This window comes from Ctenopharyngodon idella, chromosome 13 (genome assembly GCF_019924925.1).
Source record: "Ctenopharyngodon idella isolate HZGC_01 chromosome 13, HZGC01, whole genome shotgun sequence".
NCBI classification, from domain to species: Eukaryota; Metazoa; Chordata; class Actinopteri; order Cypriniformes; family Xenocyprididae; genus Ctenopharyngodon; species Ctenopharyngodon idella.
This window is the reverse complement of record NC_067232.1, coordinates 37,034,493-37,058,553: the sequence shown is the minus strand read 5'-3', so window position 1 is coordinate 37,058,553 and position 24,061 is coordinate 37,034,493.

The window sequence follows — 24,061 nt, the reverse complement described above, 5'->3', positions numbered from 1 at the left end:
TTGGGAGAAACCAGGCTTAGTCGGGGTGCCAGTTCTCCTCTGGCCAACAGTGCTTTGTTACAATTCAGGTTGCTATCATAAGTCCAATAGGATCGCAACATTAAAAGTATTTATTTCAGTTCCATCCAATTGAGGATTGTATTCATCACGCCGGTATGGACGGTTGTTGAGGAACTGTGACGTGGCTGTCGTGTCGATGAGGCCCTCACAGTGGATGATCTAGTTGACTCAATCTCTGCTGATACGTCAGGGCTGCGTTGTGGTCGTGTCAAGGTGCAGGTCCTTGGTCTCACCTGGATACGGCCCGGATCCGGTTGACTACGGTGAACCTCGGGATAAACAGAAAGACTAATATTAGCGTAGATGCCATTCTTCTTCTGATGTAACAAGTACATCAGGTGTTATAGGAAGTGTTCCCGGTTCCGGCTGACCTAATTTATGCAGCCTAATAATCCTTTAACAGATTTGAAAATATAAATTGGTAATGTGTTATGTGTATGCCAGGTTAAAGAGATGCGTTTTTAGTCTAGATTTAAACTGACAGAGTGTGTCTGCTTCCCGAACAATGCTAGGAAGATTGTTCCAAAGTTTAGGTGCCAAATAGGAAAAGGATCTACCACCTGCAGTTGATTTTGATATTCTAGGTATTATCAGCTGGCCTGAATTCTGAGATCGCAATAGACGTGAAGGACTATAATGAATTAGGAGCTCGCTCAGGTACTGGGGAGCTAAACCATTTAGTGCTTTGTAAGTAATTAGCAAGATTTTAAAATCTATACGATGTTTAACAGGAAGCCAATGCAGTGTTGACAGAACTGGGCTAATATGGTCATACTTCCTGGTTCTAGTAAGAACTCTAGCTGCTGCATTTTGTACGAGCTGTAGTTTATTTATCAGGCGAGCAGAACAACCACCCAGTAGAGCATTACAGTAATCTAGCCTTGAGGTCATGAACGCATGAACTAACTGTTCTGCATTTTTCATTGAGAGCATATGTCGTAGTTTAGATATATTTTTAAGATGGAAGAATGCGGTTTTACAGATGCTAGTAACATGGCCTTCAAATGATTGGTATCAAAGAGCACACCCAGCTTCCTAACTGACGACGAAGACTTAACAGAGCAGCCATCAAGTGTTAGACAATATTCTAGGTTATTACGTGAAGAAGTTTTTGGTCCAAAAATTAGAATCTCTGTTTTTTCTGAATTTAGTGGTAGGAAATTACTGGTCATCCAATTTTTTATATCAGCTATGCATTCTGTTAATTTTGTGAATTGGTAAGTTTCGTCAGGGTGCGAAGAAATATAGAGCTGAGTATCATCAGCGTAACAGTGAAAACTAACGCCATGCTTCCTAATGATATCTCCCAAGGGTAGCATGTACAGAGTGAACAGCAACGGTCCTAGTACTGAGCCTTGTGGTACTCCATATTGAACTTGTGATCGATATGACATGTCTTCGTTTACTACTACAAACTGATAACGGTCAGATAAGTATGATTTGAACCATGACAATGCAATTCCACTAATGCCAACATAATTTTCAAGTCTATTTAAAAGAATATTGTGATCAATAGTGTCAAATGCTGCACTAAGATCCAGTAACACTAATAGAGAGATACAACCACGATCTGATGATAAGAGCAAATCATTAGTAACTCTAATGAGAGCAGTCTCAGTACTATGGTACGGTCTAAATCCTGACTGGAAATCCTCACAGATACCATTTCTTTCTAAAAAGGAACATAGCTGTGATGATACTGCCTTTTCTAGTATTTTGACAGAAAAGTGAGATTTGAGATCGGCCTGTAATTGACTAATTCTCTAGGATCAAGTTGTGGTTTTTTAATAAGAGGTTTAATAATAGCCAGCTTAAAAGTTTTTGGTACGTATCCTAATGATAAAGATGAATTGACGATATTGAGAAGAGGGTCTATGACCTCTGGAAGCATTTCTTTCAATAGCTTAGTCGGTATAGGGTCTAACATACATGTTGTTGATTTTGATGATTTAACAAGTTTAGACAATTCTTCCTCTCCTAAAGCAGTAAATGAATTGAATTTTTCCTCAGGGACACTACAATGCACTATCTGACACGATACTGTAGTAGACGGTTGCATGGTTATTATTTTTTCTCTAATATTAATCAATCTTGCAAGTAAAGAAGTTCATAAAGTCATTACTGCTGTGCTCTTTGGAAACATCAGAAGTTGAAGCTTTATTTCTTGTTAATTTAGCCACTGTATCAAATAAATACCTAGGGTTGTGTTTATTTTCTTCTAAGAGTTTTGAAAAATAGGCAGATCTAGCAGATTTTAAGGCCTTTCTGTACTCAATCATTCTCTCTCTCCACGAAATACGAAATACTTCTAGTTTTGATTTCTTCCAGCTGCGCTCCATTTTTCTGGCTGCTAACTTTAGGGCCCGAGTGTGCTCATTGTACCATGTCATTGGATTAATTTCCTTAATCTTTTTTAAACGCAAAGGAGCAACTGAGTCTAATGTGCTGGAAAAGACAGAGGCAATAGTTTCTGTTGCAACATCGAGGTCTTCTAAGCTGTCTGGTATGCTAAGGCAATGAAAATGATCAGGAAGGTTATTTATAAAGCAATCTTTAGTGGTAGAAGTGATGGTTCTACCATATTTATGGCATGGAGGCAGTTTAGCCGCCTTGACTAAATGTAGTATACACGAGACTAGATAATGATCTGAGATGTTGTCACTCTGCTGCAGAATTTCAACAGCATCAATATCGATTCCATGTGACAATATTAGATCTAAAGTATGATTACGACAATGAGTGGGTCCTGACACATGTTGTCTAACACCAATAGAGTTTAGAATATCTGCAAATGCCAATCCTAATGCGTCTTTTTTATTATCTACATGAATATTAAAATCACCAACAACAAGGACTTTATCTGCAGCTAGTACTAACTCTTATAGAAAGTCAGCAAATTCTTTGATAAAGTCTGTATTGTGTCCTGGTGGCCTGTATACAGTAGCCAGCACAAATGTCAACTTACATAATGTTACGTAAAGTACCATAGTTTCGAAGGAATTATATTTAAAAGACTTCTGACTAATACTGTAAATATTACTATAGATTACAGCAACACCTCCCCCTTTGCCTTTCTGATGGGCATTGTGTCGATAATCATAACCTTGAGGACTAGACTCATTTAAAGTAATGTAATCGTCTGGTTTTAGCCAAGTTTCTGTCAAACACAGCACATCTAGATTATTATCTTTGATAATATCATTAACAATAAGTGATTTTGAAGAAAGGGATCTAATATTTAACAACCCGAGTTTTATCATTTGTTTAGCATTATTATCTCTATTTTTTATTTGTTGAACATCAATTAAATTTTTACCATTAAATGGGTTTGGAAGTTTTTTGTTTTTACTAATTCGGGGTACAGACACAGTCTCTATTTGAAAATATCTAGGTGTAAGAGTTTCTATGTGTTGAGAGTTATCTGAATTTTCTGACTTCTGTAACGTGAGGCAGCTAGCAGACGGTCGGTTTAGCCAGTCTGTCTGCTTTCTGACCTGGGCCCCAGTTTGTCATGTTTCAGTTCTAAGACTATGTGCCATATTACTAGAGAGAAGAGCAGCACCATCCCGGGAGGGATGAATACCATCTCTTTTTAACAGGTCAGGTCTGCCCCAAAAACTTTTCCAATTGTCTATGAAACCTATATTATTTTGCGGACACCACTTAGACAGCCAGCCATTGAGTGATGATAATCTGCTAACTATCTCATCACTTCGACGAACAGGAAGGGGGCCAGAGCAAATTACTTCTCCTGACATTGTACTTGCGAGTTCACACACCTCTTTAATGTTAATTTTAGTGATCTCCGACTGGCGAAGTCGAACATCATTAGTGCCGACGTGAATAATAATCTTATTTACGATTAACGATTAGCATTAGCCAGCACTTTTAAATTTGCTTTGATGTCAGGTGCTCTGGCTCCCGGCAAACATGTGACTATGGTGGCTGGTGTCTCTATTTTCACGTTCCGTGTAATAGAATCGCCAATAACTAGGGCACTTTCAACAGGATTCTCAGTGGGTGTATCACTGAGTGGGGAGAACCTGTTTGATGTTCTTATTGGAACGGAAGAGTGGTGTTTTCCGCGGCTAGGCCGCCTCACCGTTACCCAAGTGCCCTGCTGCGCCGGCTCTACAGCCGGAACCAAACAATGTACAGAGTTCACTAAGCTAGTCGCATCCAAAACAGTATCTGAAGCTCTTGCATTCTTACTATCCTCGATTAAAGTTTGGATGCGTGTCTCTAATTCTGAGATTATCTCTGTCAGCCTATTTCCCTACATTTATGACATGTAAATCCCTCGTCGCTGACAGAGAGAGCTATGGTAAACATGTGGCAAATGGAACAGGTAGCAATGCTGGGAGAGGATGACATGACTCACCGTGTTTGTAGACTGATCCGACTTACCACAGCTGTTTGAAGAACACGTTCAACAGGCCGGAGCTTCAGGCCGTTCCTCTACTGAGCCCCGGAGAAGTTTCCCGACGACTGTCTCATTTTGATGAGTCGCTGGTTAACTCTCCTGAGATATTCATCCTTTGTAGAGTCACGCTTTAGATGCCCATCTTCTCCACATCTGTAACAGAAGACATTGGCTTTATTAACTGGTCTGGTTGGTGTTTTACTCTCTGCAGTCGCAGCTAGACTGTGCAGGGCAGGACGATCATGAGTTATAGGTTCCTTTGCTGCTGCTGCCAAACGAGATACCTCGTTCTTAAGTCCTCTTATCTACCTCTTTAGCTTTTCTACCTCTGAATCGCCCATGTTAGGGCTAGTAGATGACCTATTTCTTGAAGGGGATACCACAGAGACAGCTACATTGGACTGTGCTGAACTCCTGTTTTTCAACAGAGATTCTTCTTCTCTTACTTCCTTCATTAATTCATTGAAGGAAGGAGGGGCACACAGCTTATGGGTCATTCTCAAGCGCATAGCCACTAGGTCACTGGAAAGGGCACCTCTGACTATTTGTTGCATTCGAAGATGATTCATGGCAGAGTACTCGATACCTTTCTTCCTCAGCATACTATGCAGGCATTCTGTCCAACCTCAGTATGTAGGCTGAGAGCTTTTCTCCTTCACTCTGGTACGTGCTCCGAAACTTTAACATCAAATATGAAGCATCCTCAGTAGTGCCAAACGCAGACTCTAGTGCACTAAGATAGTCACTGAAAGTAGCAGATAGGTTGCCAGTCTTCTCGAACCTTACAATGTCTGCTGCAGGACCTCTGAGACACTCTACTAATCTCTGCTTCTTGACGTTATCAGAACACTGCCATTCTTCCAGAATGTGAGTAGTCTGCTCTACCCAGACCTCATACTCATCTTCCCCAGGAGGAGTTGGGATAAATCCTGAGCAAGGACGCAGCTTCCTATATCCGACGCTCTCCTCAGATGAAGCCACATGACACGTTTGAACCAGGGAATTTATGGCATCAACAAGCTGAGTGTTAAGATCAGGTGCAGGGGAAGCCAAACTTGGAATGTCAGCTAGTGATTTCCCTTCTTTTTGGAGAAAAGAGATCAGCTTAAACTGGAACTCATCTTCTTTATTCTGCTTAGGTGTTTCAGCTGCAACATGAACAACCTGTGTGTACCAGCAGCCTACTTCAGGTCCTCCAAATTCTGCAGGGATAGACATCTTGGAAATGCTATCAGCTGTTTCAAGCAAGACAAACTGCAGTCGCTTAGTTTTATCAGAGCGACGATCAAGCACTTTGCATTTTCCAATTCCCAGAACAGCATCCAGCACACTATAGATTATTCTGTCTTCACAATCTGCAGATACATTGCTCAGAATAAGAACTCTATCCAGCTCAACATCTTTCTCTCTGCACCAATCAATAATCTCGCTAACCTCCATTTTGTTCATTTGTGTCATTTACAATACATGCTCAGAAAAACAGGTAATGGCTGTTTAGCATTAAAGCTCTTTAGACAAAAATCTCAAAGAAATACAGTATGCAAATGATTCACTCTTAATTTTTTTTAGAACATACAAGTTCACTAGTTTTTAAAACACAATCTGAATAATCTGTATGATCCCGGACGAGCCCCCACAAAAATGTAGCCCTCTCATCAATAAATATGGCTCAAATGTAAGAATTTTATCTAGGGGAACTTCTAAATTAACAATAACCTGGTGAGAGGCACATTTCTAAATTTACTTAATTTACATAAAAACCCCCCCCAGATATTCAGATACCACTATTAGTGTCAGTTTAGTGTTTTATAATTAGACCGTGGAAGTAACTACAGACTAAAGTTTCAGTTACTGTGGTCCAACATTACCAAATGTAAATAACCAGGACCATACGTTTTTCCTTTCTCCACAGCAAAAACACCAGAATGTGAACTGAACAATAAACATGCATTTATTAAACTGGAACTCTTTTGATTCGTTGTTTTTTTCTTTCTCTTCAAATGAAGTTCAATCAATGAAATCACAATTCACACTCACACAAGTCCAGAAAATCACATTAAACCACAATAAACCCAAAGTAATGTACTCTACCCAGCTGGGATTTTAGTTTGTTCGTTGGCGCGCTATGTTGGAGCTCGTTGTAATTTGACACCACACTGAGTACTCACAGATCCAGAGAAAACGCGATTCCAGGAAATCGTTACCGACCCCAAATCAGGAAGCACAAAGGAAAGAACAGCCACAAACTGGATACATCCAGCGACGATGATCAACATGTCCAGACGAACTCCTCCATCCACGAACGAATCCCGATTTGCCTCAGCAACACAGCACCTTTGATCTCTCCTTCCGATCACTCTGTCATCAGTGCACACTTCTCAGACACTTTCGATCACTTTTTCAGTTCAATCGGCTTTTCAAAAGCAAAGTTAAATCCCTTTCTGAACTCAATCTTTTGGATATTCAGTTCTTACAGTCTCTTAACTTTTAAAATCGCTCAGTCTTTTTTTTTGTTACTAATCCTCACTTAACTCTCTACCGACGACATCAGGCTGTATTATTTTTTCTCTCCGCCCCTCGAACTCGAGGGGTCACCATGAGAGCACCTCATTGGTTAAACAGATTTCCAATAAAATAAAAATACGTTTTCTGTCATTTTCCCCTAAATTTCAACCGCATTAAAACTTTGTACGCTAACAAGATATGAATTACTTTGCAAATACCTTCACCCTCAAAAGAAAAAAAATGATGAAAAAAAAATAATGGTTGCGATCCCAAATGTGAATCCACATTCCAATATTCAAATACTCATGATCACAAAAGCAAATAACTTTTATAACACTTTTTTTTCTTTTCAATAAAAACTCCCATAAAGATTTTTTATAAAAAATAATACCTTAAATTTAGAAGGGCTCTACATTAGCACAAGTAGTTGTCATACCAATTTTCTCTTTGATACTATAATCAGAGTTTGATTTACAGCCATTTGAAATGTGCATTTTCTTGCTCTTCCAGGGGACTCTGCCGGGCCCCTGAGGGTGGAAGGGCAGTAAAACAGACACATTTGTATTCTCATCATGGACAACAAAGTGTGTTGAGTCACATACATTATTTTGTCTTTTCAACAATTTTCCATTATGCAGGTTGTTGCAAGTTCATCCAGTCATAGTTAACATAACAGAACAAGAATAGACCCCTAAAATCAACATAAATGCCCATTTGGAATGGGCTTTTCCATTTATTTAATTAGATCAAGAACAAGAATGCAGTGTTGACAGTAAACAAAGACACCAATACATATTGTAATTGTGACACTACATTGTACTATTACACAAGGCCAATGTGCCATTCAGTAAGACAAGGTACAGACAGTGTGTATTTTATATGGTGCAAAAGTCATAAAATTCATGCAGTGCAAAGAATCATAATATAAAAGACCTCATTTGTAAAACTCTTGTCAAATTTTTCTCATCTTTGTCCTCTTCAAGTGCTGGACATCAGTAATGCACATGCTCATCTTACTTATAGTACAGGATCTATGTTGATCTTTCCCTGGTACATCGCCCTCAGTTGTGCATGAAGTGCCTGTAGCAATATAGCCCATGCAGTCTCTTTTAATGCATCTTTCAGCCTTCCCTTCATGTATCTGAAATTTAACATATTTACTGTATTTGACACAGCATCTGTGTCACTAAGCATATGCTATGGTAACATTCTAGCAAATTGTTGTCCCATATGTCATTAATATGACAATGTTCATGTCTCAATTAAAATAATCATGGTAATTATGTATTTTTTTACTAAATCAAATTGCGTATTTACCAAACACCATCCTTAATACAGAATATTCACCATACTTTATTATCCAACACCATGTACAACACTTTACTGGCAAATACAGCTGCGGTATAGCTAAAGTAGCATAAAAAGACAAATGATATTGAAGAGAAATAAAAATGGGTTATGTTAAGACCATATTATATTAATCAGTTCACAACTGATGAAGCCACACAAATGCATGCATGGTGAAATGTCTTGAACAACAGAATCACGTTGTTTCCTTCTCATCATCAGAGCTCTCCTGGTTTTCTTCATCTTGCTTGCTTATCCATGTCCCTATCATCATCTTCTTCTTCCATGTCTCTAACAATTTACAAATTGTTATCCAGCACTGTACAGTACAAATGATTAACAAAAGATGTAACCAATTCAAATCAAATCACTTTATTGTCACAATGACATGAACGCAAGTGTACAAGTGATGAAATTCTTTTGTGCAAACTCTGCAGCATGATAGTATGGATGACAAGTATAGAATATATATGCAACACATATACAGTATTAACAATACACATTGTACATAAGCGACTCAATACAGGTAGAGAACAATATATGGTACAATATTATACTATACACAGAGTATGTAATGAAAACAATAATAAACAATATAATCACATTATATATATACCTTTGCAGTGCAGTATGGTATGAATTAGTGCAAATAGAATGTCAGGGTGCAGAATAATAGTGAGTCAGAGTCCAGTCAGTGTTAACTGATAAATTGCAGTACATATGAAGTTGGTGGTGTGGGGTGGGGTGTGCTGTGTGTGGTGTTAATGGTGTTACTTCAGTACAGTCTGATTGCCTGTGGAAAGAACTTGGCTCGCAGTCTGCTGGTGCAGGTTCTGCGGTAATGTCTGCCTGATGGTAATGGTTAGAGCAGTCCACGGCTCGGGTGGCTGGAGTCTCTGAAGATCCTCTGTGCTTTCCTCACACACCACTTAGATGTCCTGGAGGGAGGGAAGCTCACCTCCAACAATGTCCTGTGCAGTGCATACCGCTCTCTGCAGTACTGCTCTCTGTGTTTTGCAGTTGAGGGCGGTGCTGTTTCTATACCAGGCAGGGATGCAGCCAGTCAGGATGTTCTCCACAGTGCATGTGTAAAATTATTTAAGGGTTTGGAGGTTCACACTGAACTTCCTCATCTGTCTGAGGAAGAAAAGACACTGATGAGCCTTCTTCAGCACTGCATCAGTGTAGATGGGCCATGTGTGGTCCCCGGTGATGTGAACTTGAAGCAGCTCAAATAGTTCATCAGCACCACTGATGCGGTGTAGCTTTTTCTCAAGCAAGGGATAAAGTTCTGACATAAGAAAACATGTATTTAGGAGGTGTTAAATCAATAAACAATATATAATATTATTACTTATAATTGTTGGACTGGACTTACCATTGGTTATCTCTCAGTTCTCACAGTTGTGATGTTTACTTTAAGGGCCATAACGTCTGAGTTGTCACAGTAGAGCTGTTTGGGAATACAGTCACAGCAGATAACTGATGGTTTCAAGCTGCAGTGCTGCACCTCAGACCCGCTTCTCTTCAGTCTGGGCCATGCAAACTGACCACTTCTGTGAAGACTGACCTCAGCATTGAGTGTTTTCAGTGCCAGCTACCAGCTCCTCTACCTCTTGATGTAGTCTTTCTGTACAAGTAGAAAATGAGAACATAATACAAGCAGTCATAAGAAATCAATAATGTATTGGAAACTCTTTAGTACATATACAACATGTCTATTTCTTCATCAACTGACTTCATCCTCCTTCAAACAATCAGACAAAACAATAAGTCAACAATAACTCCAGAAAAATAGTTTTGGTGAATACAGGTGTCAGTACTCACCATATTCAGTAATTTCCTGCCCAAGTTCCAAAGATGATGGCACAGCTGATTTGCTCATTTTAGGAGTGATAAAAAGATGTACATGTGAAAAATGATAACTGCTAACATGAATAGTTCTTTGAGAGATCAACATCAAATGCTGTACTACATTTAACTACATTGCTTGAATACAGACATACCAATGGAAACGTGCACCTTTTCATCTTTTCGTCTTTTCTGTTCAGGCACAAGATGGCCATGTTTATTCCTCATCCCCAACGGGACGGTTTGACTCTCATGCCGTGCCTGTGACTGATTTTCTTTGCGTTTTTGGTGTTCCATTTCAGCTTTAAAACAAGAAAATGTCTATTGACTCCATGTTTAATTACTATTGTTCTTTAAACATATACATTAAGACAGTTATAATTAAGTTAATTCACCAAAAGATTCAGGTCAGAGGATTTGATGAATAAATATTGATAACAAATTCTCTTCAAACCTTACCTGGGTAGGGCTGATCATGGCAAGAACTTGCTGAGCGACTAAGATGAAGAGAAATAGGCAGAGAAAGGAAGTATTTTGTGTGTAAGATTAACAGAATGAGAGGAAGGCGTTTTTTGTACAAGTACACTTGTACAATATCATATGAATTCGCTGACTTGGTAAATTGTAAGAATTATTACTACTTCTAACTGATGGGGCTGTTTGGTATGTAAAACAAAGTTTAAGAAACATCAAATGCTGTGCAAAATATAACTGCAGAAATGTTCAATCAAGGGTTAGGACCAACATAGACATACCACTGGAAATGTTTGCCTTTGCAGCTTTTTGTCTTCTCCATAAACGCACAAGATGGCCAAATTCATCCCTCTCTACAAACAAGACAGGTTCAACAAGACTTAGACAGCCCTTCTTTTGGTCTTCATTTTCAGCTGAAAAAAGAAATATATTCATGTTGAGACAGTGTGTTAAAAATGATCTGTGACCGAATTATCAGAGAGGAAGGACGTTGAGGAAACTAGTTAGTAACACATAAAATGACTGTGTTCAATACCTGTGAAGGGTTGAACCTTTGAAAGACTTGTTCAGCCCCCCTGGCAGCTTCTTCAAGATCAGCATTGGGAGATTCCCTATTAATACAAGCAGCATTCTGACAGAATTGGTCAAAATTTAATTCTGAATTTTAAAAATATGCCATGATGAAGAAGAGAAAGAGAGAGAGCAAAAATATGTGTAAGTGAATTACGGATTACAGGTCAGAAAAATAGCCAAGGAAAAGCTGAGCGAGAGAAGTGAGAATATTCTTAACCTTTATGAGTGCATGCACATGTACTTAAAAGAGCTGTTGGATTAAAGGTTGTTGTGGGAGATGGAGATGGAGTATGTGATCTGAAGTAACTGCAAGACAGAAAAAACATTGAATTACAATTACAATACAAAAAGCTATTTAAGGCATGGCAGAAGTTGTGGTTACTGTGATTTAACAACAAATACCACGTTAAAACTATGGTTACTCTGGTAAAACCATGGTAAGTGTTGTGGTTGCTGTGTTTTAATGACAAATACCACATTAAAACTACAGTAACTGTGGTAAAACCATGGTAAGTGCTGTGGTTACTGTACTTTCATGACAAATACTAGAGTAAATCTACAGTTACGGTGGGAGAAGCATGGTATACATACATACATGTGCTGTTACTGTGTGTTTACTACATATGACATGGTGAAGCGACAGTTACTATGGTAAAAACATGGTAAATGTGTGGACTTTTTACATGATCCCTTTCCCAACTTAGGCGAATTTCAAATGAATATCACAATGAAAACTATCTTTATAATGCTGGTGTCCGTTTGAATGATTTGAACGTAACACAGCTTGAAATAATGGGACAAAACGTTGCGTATTGATTTGAAACACGACACACGATTTCATTCATAAATACGGGACGATCAACTAACGTTACTTTACAGAATGGGTGGAAACCCTACCTGTACGTGCCTTGAACTCATCTAAAATCCATATCTTTTTATAGCAATAAACCACTTCGAATAGCTGGGAGAGTTTAAAATGTAATTAAGTAAATAAAAAAGCAGGTAGGGGCGCTAATTTAGGAATCGCTCGGGTCGTATTTGATGGTAGTGATAAACGACCAATTTGGTTGTACGAGTTGGAGGACTTGTTGTCAAGAACAGTTGCAGTGCTTTACAACTATAGGACAGGAAGAGCTAAATTAATTTATCATTGCGTCTAAACCAACAACATGTTTATTAGATTCAATACCCACTAAACTACTGAAAGAGTTGTTACCTGTAGCAGAAGAGCCTCTTCTCAATATTATTAACTCGTCTTTATCTCTAGGTCATCTCCCAAGACCGTTCAAGCTGGCAGTTATTAAGCCTCTCATTAAGAAACCACAATTAGATCCAAATGTATTAGCAAATTACAGACCCATTTCAAATCTTCCATTTATGTCTAAAATACTAGAAAAAGTTGTGTCGACTCAATTGTGCTCCTTCTTGCAAAAAAAAAAAAAAAAAACATTATCAATGAAAAATTTCAGTCAGGATTCAGGCCTCATCATAGCACAGAAACTGCGCTCGTTAAAATCACAAATGACTTTCTCTTAGCTTCTGACCAAGGCTGTATCTCAATACTAGTGTTACTTGATCTTAGTGCTGCGTTTGACATTATAGATCATAAAATACTCTTAGATCGACTACAAAATTACTGTCACGATCACTGTCTGTTCCTGTCAGTTCCTGGACTCCATTTCCCATAATCCTCCCTGCCAATCACATGCACACTCCACACCAATCACCTGTTGCCACATACAGTTTAGCACACTACCTGGACTATAAAAGACTCACACACACACCACCCGATTGCGAAGTCTTGATTTGCACCGGTGATCAACTCTGAGCGTTTTCTTGTGGACTGTTTACTCTGTTTCTGTTGGACTGTTTATTCGTTGTGATTCTCTGCTGCCTGCCCTGATCCTTGCCTGCTTACTGGACTGTGTTTGTTTGCCGCCTGCCCTGATCTCTGCCTGCTTCCTGATACCGTTTGTCTGCCGCCTGCCTCGACCCTTGCCTGTCCCTGTTTATGTTCTTGCCTTTGCCCCTGTCTACCTGTGTATCTACTATTCTTAATAAAGCTGCAACTGGATCCCCGCTCTGCCGACCCATCGTTACAGAAGACTTCGCCAACACAAGATCCAGCAGCTACCGTGAGTGTTCCTGTCTCAGCTAACATGAGTCCATCCGTCCAGTTAATGTGTCTCTGTCAAGGAGACAGAACGGTAGAGGACTATGTCAAGGACTTTATTGAACTGGCACACTTAACCACCTTTGACACTGTATGCCTCATGATCTTCTTTCGCGGGGGACTGTCTGATCCGCTCCGTTCCATCATGCCATTGCATGACCCTGATGGGACGCTAGAACAATATATAGATCTGGCATTACAGATGAGTGGCTCTAGCTTTACCGTGGGTGTCGCGGAGGAACGCGACACCTCATCCCCTCATGTAATGGCTGCCTCTACAGAGAGCATTCATAAAATGGCGGCCACAACATCATCACATCATGTCTCCGCTGATCTTCCAGAGCCAAGTCAAATCTCCGTTGACCGTCTAGAATCACGTCACGTCTCTGGATCTGTCCGGAAGCGGAGAGGGTTGCGTTCCAGTGTGGCTGATCCACCGCTGACTTCAGCACGAGCGGCTGGCATTCCTAAACCTCCGCCGGCCGCCTCGCACTCAGGCTCGCCGGTTGCTACGCACTCAAGCTCGCCGGTTGCTACGCACTCAAGCTCGCCGGTTGCTACGCACTCAAACGCGCCGGTTGCTACGCACTCAAGCTCGCCGGTTGCTACGCACTCAAGCTCGCCGGTTGCTACGCACTCAAACGCGCCGGTTGCTACGCACTCAAACTCTCTGGATGCTATGGACAAGATGGCCGCTTTGCCAGTGCCCACGGGCAAGATGGCCGCCCCGCCAGTGTCTGTGAACGTAGGGGTCGTTCCAGCCAGTGAGTCCGCTCCAGAGCCCGCTCCAGCCAGTGAGTCAGTCCCCGAGCAGCCCGCTGCCGTCCCCGAGCAGCCCGCTCTTCCTGATACGGCCACGGAGGCCGTCGCCGAGCTCCTTGCTCTGCCGGCGCCACCCGAGCTCCTTGCCCTGCCGGCGCCACCCGAGCTCCTTACCCACGAAACCGCCACGGCCTCCGTTGAATTCTCCAAGAACTTTTGGGGGGGGGGCCATATACCTGAGGGTGGGGAGCTTGCGGGTGGGGACCCTGCACGGCCGCGATCATCAGCGGCCTCCGAACTGCTTGAGCTTGCGGGTGGGGACCCTGCACGGCCGCGATCATCAGCGGCCTCCGAACTGCTTGAGCTTGCGAGTGGGGACCTTACACGACCACGGCCTTCAACTGCCTGTGAACTGCTGTGGCCGGCTACGGATCCTGACCTGCCGTGGTCGCCCAAGCCACCTGACCTGCCGTGGGCGCCCAAGCCACCTGACCCGCCGTGGTCGCCCAAGCCACCTGACCTACCGTGGCCGCCTAAGCCACCTGACCTGCCGTGGTCGCCCAAGCCACCTGACCTACCGTGGCCGCCTGAGCCACCTGACCTGCCGTGGTTGCCCGAGCTACCTGACCTGCCGTGGCCTCCCGACACTCCTGACCCGCCATGGCTGCCCGTGGCTCCTGACCCGCTATGGCTGCCCGTGGCTCCTGACCCGCCATGGCTGCCCGTGGCTCCTGACCCGCAATGGCTGCCCGTGGCTCCTGACCCGCCATGGCTGCCCGTGGCTCCTGACCCGCCATGGCTGCCCGTGGCACCTGACCCGCCATGGCTGCCCGTGGCACCTGACCCGCCATGGCTGCCCGTGGCACATGACCCACCGTGGCTGCCTGAGTTCCTGGATCTGCATTGGAGACCCTGTTCCTGTCTACGTCTCCAATGCACCCACCCCCCCTCCCTATCTGTGCCATTTACGCCGTGAGGACGCGCCTTCCGGAAGGGGGCGTTATGTCACGATCACCGTCTGTTCCTGTCAGTTCCTGGACTCCATTTCCCATAATCCTCCCTGCCAATCACATGCACACTCCACACCAATCACCTGTTGCCACATACAGTTTAGCACACTACCTGGACTATAAAAGACTCACACACACACCACCCGATTGCGAAGTCTTGATTTGCACCGGTGATCAACTCTGAGCGTTTTCTTGTGGACTGTTTACTCTGTTTCTGTTGGACTGTTTATTCGTTGTGATTCTCTGCTGCCTGCCCTGATCCTTGCCTGCTTACTGGACTGTGTTTGTTTGCCGCCTGCCCTGATCTCTGCCTGCTTCCTGATACCGTTTGTCTGCCGCCTGCCTCGACCCTTGCCTGTCCCTGTTTATGTTCTTGCCTTTGCCCCTGTCTACCTGTGTATCTACTATTCTTAATAAAGCTGCAACTGGATCCCCGCTCTGCCGACCCATCGTTACAATTACACTGGTATTCAGGGACAGGCATTAAGGTGGTTTAGATCGTACCTATCAGACCGTTACCATTTTGTCTATTTAAACGGGGAAAAATCTAAGATAATGTCAGTAAATTATGGAGTGCCTCAAGGATCTGTATTACACTGTAAAAAAATTGCCGAGAAAAAACGGCCAAATTTTGACAGTATCAAACTGTTTTCCAATAAAACAGTAATATACCATAGAAACAATGCATTCTGGGTAATATTTGTTGTTTTCGAGAAAGTAGCCTACTGCAGTATACTGTGAATTAACAGCACTCAAGGTCGACACTCAGAGGCTGTGTTCCAAATCACACCCTATACCCTGATTTACTATTCCCTACATCCCTACACACTCCACCTAAGAGAGTGAATGAAAACAAATGAGTGAATTCAGACACTGATAAACACCTGAACAAGCAGAATCACTGAAGGAAAGAGAAACTAGAACAGAAAAAAGATTAAATCAACTGAAGTTAAAAGAAGATATTAAATCTCTCAAGATCTGATTAAACAACTCCACAAACAGCATTACCAGCTTCACTTATTACTAACCAGATTGACTTTATTTCTACAGACGTTCTATAGAAATAAAGTCTACAAAAGTTCTTAATAAAAAGTAACAGAGGTTTAGATGTTGATGAAATATTTGTTTCGTTTGACGTTAACATGTTGGAGATCAGTGTTTGCTTTAGTTGGGTTCTTGACCCTTGACTTTTGAACACTATTTTTTCTTTTGCTGCTGTAACTGTCTTAAAAATGCATTTGTCATAGCAAAAAAAAAAAAATAAATGTAATTAGATGATGTTAGTTCATCAATAGACCATTTATTAATGGTCACAAACATCATTTAATGTCCTGGTTCACTGATCTCATTCAGAGTATAATCTATAATTATATGGGTGGTGTTTTATATTTTTAATTATGGTAACCCAGTGATTCTGCAGAATGAGATCCAATAGTATTGTAACAAACAGAAAATATGAAGGATTTTGAAAACAGTTTGTGCTCAAAACATTTTGAAGTTCTATATCATTCAGTCACACAGTCATCAAGAATTGGTGTATGAAAATCAAAAGCTTCATGCCGCAATGCATGCTGGGTACCAGCATAGTACAAGGCTGCATTCCAGTTTGTTTTCTTTTATGCCCTCCCCTTGCTAACTTCCCTCAGTCTCATTGACTCGGATGTACATCATTGCTTACGTTGCATGAGTGCCCACTACTGGCGGAACCCTTGCAATGGGCTGAACTGGAACGTCCTAAGCCCTTGATCACATGGAATCTGCTATGGAGTTTATTTGTTATTTAATTTTTTTCCCTTACGAAATTGTTTAATGTAGCATTCTATATGTATATAGGTGTGTTTGGGTTGTTTTAAATATTAAAAAAATAAAATAAAATAAATTAATATATCATATAGAGTGAGGTAAATTAAACGCAATATACGGTGATGTCCCAATCATGTTGCATTGTGGTACATGGAGCTGCCTGAAGTGTACATCAGAGTAGACTCGCTCTATTAGTCAAAATCGAGGGAGCGAGGGTCTGTCCATGTAAACTTCCCTCGTCCACTTCGCAAAGTGGAACGCACTTCAAAATGGCAGAAGGGATTCCCCCGAGGGGAATTGCTTAGGGAAGTTCACGAGTGCGTGTCTAAAATTGGAGTGGAACACAGCCCAAGTCTCATCCATGACTCCCAGCATGCATTGCAGCATGAATAAATTATGCAGCTGAATTGTCCAATTATTTTCTCTATTTCTTACTATTTGCTTTTATTTTTGCTGTTGTTTTTGTGTTGCCTTTTAGTAGTGTGTTTTATGATGTTCAGAGTTCAACTTTTTAGTTGATTGTCACCATTTTTGAGATTCATATGGTGATTCTTGATGTTTGTGTGTGTCTAGTTGCTGCCGTAGATCAAACCTATTTTGTAAATGAGTTCAAATATCTTTCATAACTGATTGTTCAGCACTGCTTGTTCTTTTGTGTAAAAATGTAAAATTAAGGTGTATTAATATAACCCATTTTTGGTAAGAGATTAGACACAGTGAAACATTAGAATTCAGTGAATCTAACATTACATGATGATTATGTCATAATCAAAACATAACCAACAACACCTGACCACATCCTTTTCTGCCATAACAAATGTATTTAAAAAAACATACAGTTACAGCAGTCAACGAAAATCTAATGTTAAAATGTCAAGGGTCAAGAGTCCAACTAAAGCAAACACTGATCTCCATCATGGTAATGTCAAACGAAACAATAAAACATCATCTAAACCTCTGTTAATTCTCAAAAAGAACTTCTGTAGATGTATGACAGAAATAAAGTTAATCTGGTTAGTAATAAGTGAAGCTGGTAATGCTGTTTGTGGAATTGTTTAATCAGATCTTGAGAGATTTAATGTCTTTTATCTTCAGTTGATTTCATTTAAGGCTGTGGCTGAAGTCAGTTGTAGTTCTTGTGTTTCTGTTAATCTCATCTTTTTTTTTCTTTTCTTGTTGTTTCTCTTTCCTTCAGTGATTCTGCTTGTTAACAGCAAGTGTTCATCACTAATGCTCAACCATCACTTAATTAATCACTGAATTCTCTCATTAATTTCAACACTGCTTCAGTGTTACTCTAACACTCTGTAGTGTGCACACATTTAAGTGTTCATTTAAAACAAAAGAATTTTGTTGTGGGGTTAAAAGGGTTAAATGTGTAAGATGAGAAAAACAAAAACAAAACAAAAAGATTACCGTAAAATCAAGGAAAAAACAGTAATATACTGTTAAACGTAACAGTCAGATTTACTATATGAAACAAGTTCATTTTACTGAAATATTAGTGAAAGTTCATAAAAAAAGTTATGCAAAGTCAAAAACTGATAAGAAGAGTAAATATTAAACTGAACTGTTTTATGTGTTTTTGCACAAGATGATATAGAAGAGATCTGTTAGTTTAATTCATTAGTTTTGTGGGTCACCATTGTGCTGGAGAGAAGAGCCTCTGCTTCAGTCAATGATGAGCTGAGAAACACTGATGTTATGCTGCATGTTGCTTTATTTAAAGACAATAACTATGTAGTTGCTGATGCAGTGATGATCTCTTTGCTAAGTACTTTAACACATGCATGTGTTATTGCTAGCTAACTGCAAAGATTTGAGTTAAAGTCGTGTTTTTGATTATTTCACTATTACACATTTAGTGTTTGTAGTTTAGTTTTATATTTAAAAAAATATTCATTTTCAGTGGACTCAAATGAAATAAGTTCACAGTGCTAACCATATAAATACTAGCTTTTAAACGATCTGTTTGAAGCAATCAGTTTTCCAAAAGAAACGGGTTACCTTCCATGGTAGTATTATGGTAACGCTGTAAAAAGGAAAGCTGTAAATTAATGGTAGGAGAGCTGTAAATTAACAGTACATTACTGGCAACCCTGCTGCCAGTAGATTACCGTTATTTTACAGCACAATTTTTTTTACAGTGTAGGCCCTCTGCTATTTTAAAAATATATGCTGCCACTTGGCAATATTATTAGAAAACATGGAATTAGTTTCCACTGCTATGCCGATGATTCTCAGTTATATATTTCATCACGTCCAGATGAAATCTCTAAATTATCGAAACTGACAGAGTGTGTTAAAGAAGTAAAACATTGGATGACCAGTAATTTTTTTCTACTAAATTCAGATAAGACTGAGGTATTACTTATTGGACCAAAAACTTGTACACAGAATCTCTTAGACTACAATTTGCATTTAGAAGGATGTACCGTTACTTCATCGTCTACAGTTAAACACCTGGGTGTTATATTAGACAGCAACTTGTCTTTTGAAAATTATATTTTATTTGTTACAAAAACAGCCTTCTTCCACCTCAGAAACATTGCTAAGCTATGGAACATGTTATCTGTTTATGATGCAGAAAAGCTAGTTCATGCATTCATGACCTCTAGACTAGATTACTGTAATGCATTACTAGCTGGTTGTCCTGCATCCTCAATAAACAAGCTACAATTAGTCCAAAATGCAGCTGCTAGAGTTCTTACAAGGTCAAGAAAATATGATCATATAACACCAATTATATAATCTCTACACTGGTTACCTATTAAGTTCCATATCGATTATAAAGTATTGCTACTGACCTCTAAGGCCCTAAATAGTTTAGCTCCTGTGTATTTTACCAATCTTCTGTCGCCCTACAATCCATCATGCTCTTTAAGATCACAAAACTCTGGACTTCTGGTTGTATCTAGGATATCTAAGTTCACTAAAGGAGGAAGAGCGTTTTCACATTTGGCTCCTAAACTCTGGAATAGCCTTCCTGATAATGTTCGGGGCTCAGACTCAATCTCCCAGTTTAAATCTAGATTAAAGACGCATCTCTTTAGCCAAGCATTCACATAATGCACCTCATATCAGATCAATTGCACATGACTATCTTTGCTTAATGTTATGAACAGCAGCTATGCTAATTATTCTCCATTCGCTTTTCTGTTTTATCTTGGGACGCCCGTCCCGAGGTGACTAATGTGCTGGAAAAGACAGAGGCAATAGTTTCTGTTACAACATCGAGGTCTGCCTCGCTGCTCAGATTGGTTTGTGTCTGTAACTCCATACAGCTTTGTTTTGAATCTCTTACTTTTATTCATTGCTGCTTATTTTTTTATATTATTTTTTTTTTATTACCTTATATGTAATATTGCCTACCACACTAATCTGACGTCGCTAGCTTGTAATCTTTGAATCTAAATCGCTGTTACAACGCATTTGCATTTGCAGCGCTAGCTTGTTAACTTGTTAACAGTCTCTCGCGCACTCCTTTTTTCAACACGTTCTTCAAATAGCTGTGGTAAGTCGGATCAGTCTACAAACACGGTGAGTCATGTCATCCTCTCCCAGCATTGCTACCTGTTCCATTTGCCACATGTTCACCATAGCTCTCTCTGTCAGCGACGAGGGATTTACATGTCATAAATGTAGGGAAATAGTCAGGCTGACAGAGAGAATCTCAGAATTAGAGACACGCATCCAAACTTTAATCGAGGATAGTAAGAATGCAAGAGCTTCAGATACTGTTTTGGATGCGACTAGTTTAGTGAACTCTGTACATTGTTCGGTTCCGGCTTTAGAGCCCGCGCAGCAGGGCACTTGGGTAACGGTGAGGCGGCCTAGCCGCGGAAAACACCACTCTTCCGTTCCAATAAGAACATCAAACAGGTTCTCCCCACTCAGTGATACACCCACTGAGAATCCTGTTGAAAGTGCCCTAGTTATTGGCGATTCTATTACACGGAACGTGAAAATAGAGACACCAGCCACCATAGTCACATGTTTGCCGGGAGCCAGAGCACCTGACATCAAAGCAAATTTAAAAGTGCTGGCTAATGCTAATCGTAAATACTCTAAGATTATTATTCACGTCGGCACTAATGATGTTCGACTTCGCCAGTCGGAGATCACTAAAATTAACATTAAAGAGGTGTGTGAACTCGCAAGTACAATGTCAGGAGAAGTAATTTGCTCTGGCCCCCTTCCTGTTCGTCGGAGTGATGAGATAGTTAGCAGATTATCATCACTCAATGGCTGGCTGTCTAAGTGGTGTCCGCAAAATAATATAGACAATTGGAAAAGCTTTTGGGGCAGACCTGACCTGTTGAAAAGAGATGGTATTCATCCCTCCCGGGATGGTGCTGCTCTTCTCTCTAGTAATATGGCACATAGTCTTAGAACTGAAACATGACAAACTGGGGCCCAAGTCAGGAAGCAGACAGACTGGCTAAACCGACCGTCTGCTAGCTGCCTCACGTTACAGAAGTCAGAAAATCCAGATAACTCCCAACACATAGAAACTCTTACACCTAGATATTTTCAAATAGAAACTGTGTCTGTACCCCGAATTAGTAAAAACAAAAAACTTCCAAACCCATTTAATGGTAAAAATTTAATTGATGTTCAACAAATAAAAAATAGAGATAATAATGCTAAACAAATGATAAAACTCGGGTTGTTAAATATTAGATCCCTTTCTTCAAAATCACTTATTGTTAATGATATTATCAAAGATAATAATCTAGATGTGCTGTGTTTGACAGAAACTTGGCTAAAACCGGACGATTACATTACTTTAAATGAGTTTAGTCCTCAAGGTTATGATTATCGACACAATGCCCGTCAGAAAGGCAAAGGGGGAGGTGTTGCTGTAATCTATAGTAATATTTACAGTATTAGTCAAAAGTCTTTCAAATATAATTCCTTCGAAGTGATGGTACTCTACGTAACATTATGTAGGTTGACATTTGTGCTGGCTACTGTATACAGGCCACCAGGACACCATACAGACTTTATCAAAGAATTTGCTGATTTTCTGTCGGAGTTAGTATTGGCTGCAGATAAAGTCCTTGTTGTTGGTGATTTTATTATCCATGTAGATAATAAAAAAGACGCATTAGGATTGGCATTTGCAGATATTCTAAACTCTATTGGTGTTAGACAACATGTGTCAGGACCCACTCATTGTCGTAATCATACTTTAGATCTAATATTGTCACATGGAATCGATATTGATGCTGTTGAAATTCTGCAGCAGAGTGACGACATCTCAGATCATTATCTAGTCTCGTGTATACTACATTTAGTCAAGGCGGCTAAACTGCCTCCATGCCATAAATATGGTAGAACCATCACTTCTACCACTAAAGATCACTTTATAAATAATCTTCCTGATCAGTTTCATCGCCTTAGCATACCAGAAAGCTTAGAAGACCTCGATGTTGTAACAGAAACTATTGCCTCTGTCTTTTCCAGCACATTAGACTCAGTTGCTCCTTTGCGCTTTAAAAAGATTAAGGAAATTAATCCAATGCCATGGTACAATGAGCACACTCGGGCCCCAAAGTTAGCAGCCAGAAAAATGGAGCGCAGCTGGAAGAAAACAAAACTAGAAGTATTTCGCATTTCGTGGAGAGAGAGAATGATTGAGTACAGAAAGGCCTTAAAATCTGCTAGATCTGCTTATTTTTCAAAACTTTTAGAAGAAAATAAACACAACCCTAGGTATTTATTTGATACAGTGGCTAAATTAACAAGAAATAAAGCTTCAACTTCTGATGTTTCCAAAGAGCACAGCAGTAATGACTTTATGAACTTCTTTACTTGCAAGATTGATAATATTAGAGAAAAAATTATAACCATGCAACCGTCTATTACAGTATCGCGTCAGATAGTGCATTGTAGTGTCCCTGAGGAAAAATTCAATTCATTTACTGCTTTAGGAGAGGAAGAATTGTCTAAACTTGTTAAATCATCAAAATCAACAACATGTATGTTAGACCCTATACCGACTAAGCTATTGAAAGAAATGCTTCCAGAGGTTATAGATCCTCTTCTTAATATCGTCAATTCATCTTTATCACTAGGACACGTACCAAAAACTTTTAAGCTGGCTATTATTAAACCTCTTATTAAAAAACCACAACTTGATCCTAGAGAATTAGTCAATTACAGGCCGATCTCAAATCTCACTTTTCTGTCAAAAATACTAGAAAAGGTAGTATCATCACAACTATGTTCCTTTTTAGAAAGAAATAGTATCTGTGACCTTGAGACCAAGGACCTGCACCTTGACACGACCACAACGCAGCCCTGAAGTATCAGCAGAGATTGAGTCAACTAGATCATCCACTGTGAGGGCCTCATCGACACGACAGCCACGACACAGTTCCTCAACAACCGTCCATACCGCTGTGATGAATACGATCCTCAATTGGATGGAACTGGAATAAATACTTTGAATGTTGTGATCCTGTCGGACTTATGATAGCTACCTGAATCGTAACAAAGCACTGTTGGCCAGAGGAGAACTGGCCCCCCGACTAAGCCTGGTTTCTCCCAAGGTTTTTTTCTCCATTTAAACACCTATTTGCCACTTGTCTGCCACCTGATGCACCTGATGGAGTTTGGGTTCCTTGCCACTGTCACCTTTGGCTTGCTTAGTTGGGGACACTTGACATTTGACTTGACATTTGATATTCAACAGTGCTTTGATCTGCCTGCATTGACACTATTCTTTTAAGAGCAAATAATGTACCAGTTATCAATGTAAAGCTGCTTTGACACAATCTACATTGTAAAAAGCCGGAACCGGAACCGGAACCGGGGGGGGGGGCTTGGGGGGGACCCTGAAGTCCTGGAGGTGACTGGCAAGTGAGCAGGGTGGTGCAGGCAGGGAGGGAGCCTCCAGGGTGGCTCCGGGAACTCGGGAGGCCAGGGTGGATTGGGCAGTTCAGGGTACCATGGCGGATCAGACAACTCGGGAAGCCATGGCGGTTTAGGCAGTTCGGGAAGCCATGGCGAATCAGGCAGCTCGGGAAGCCATGGCGGTTTAGGCAGTTCAGGAAGCCATGGCAGTTTATGCAG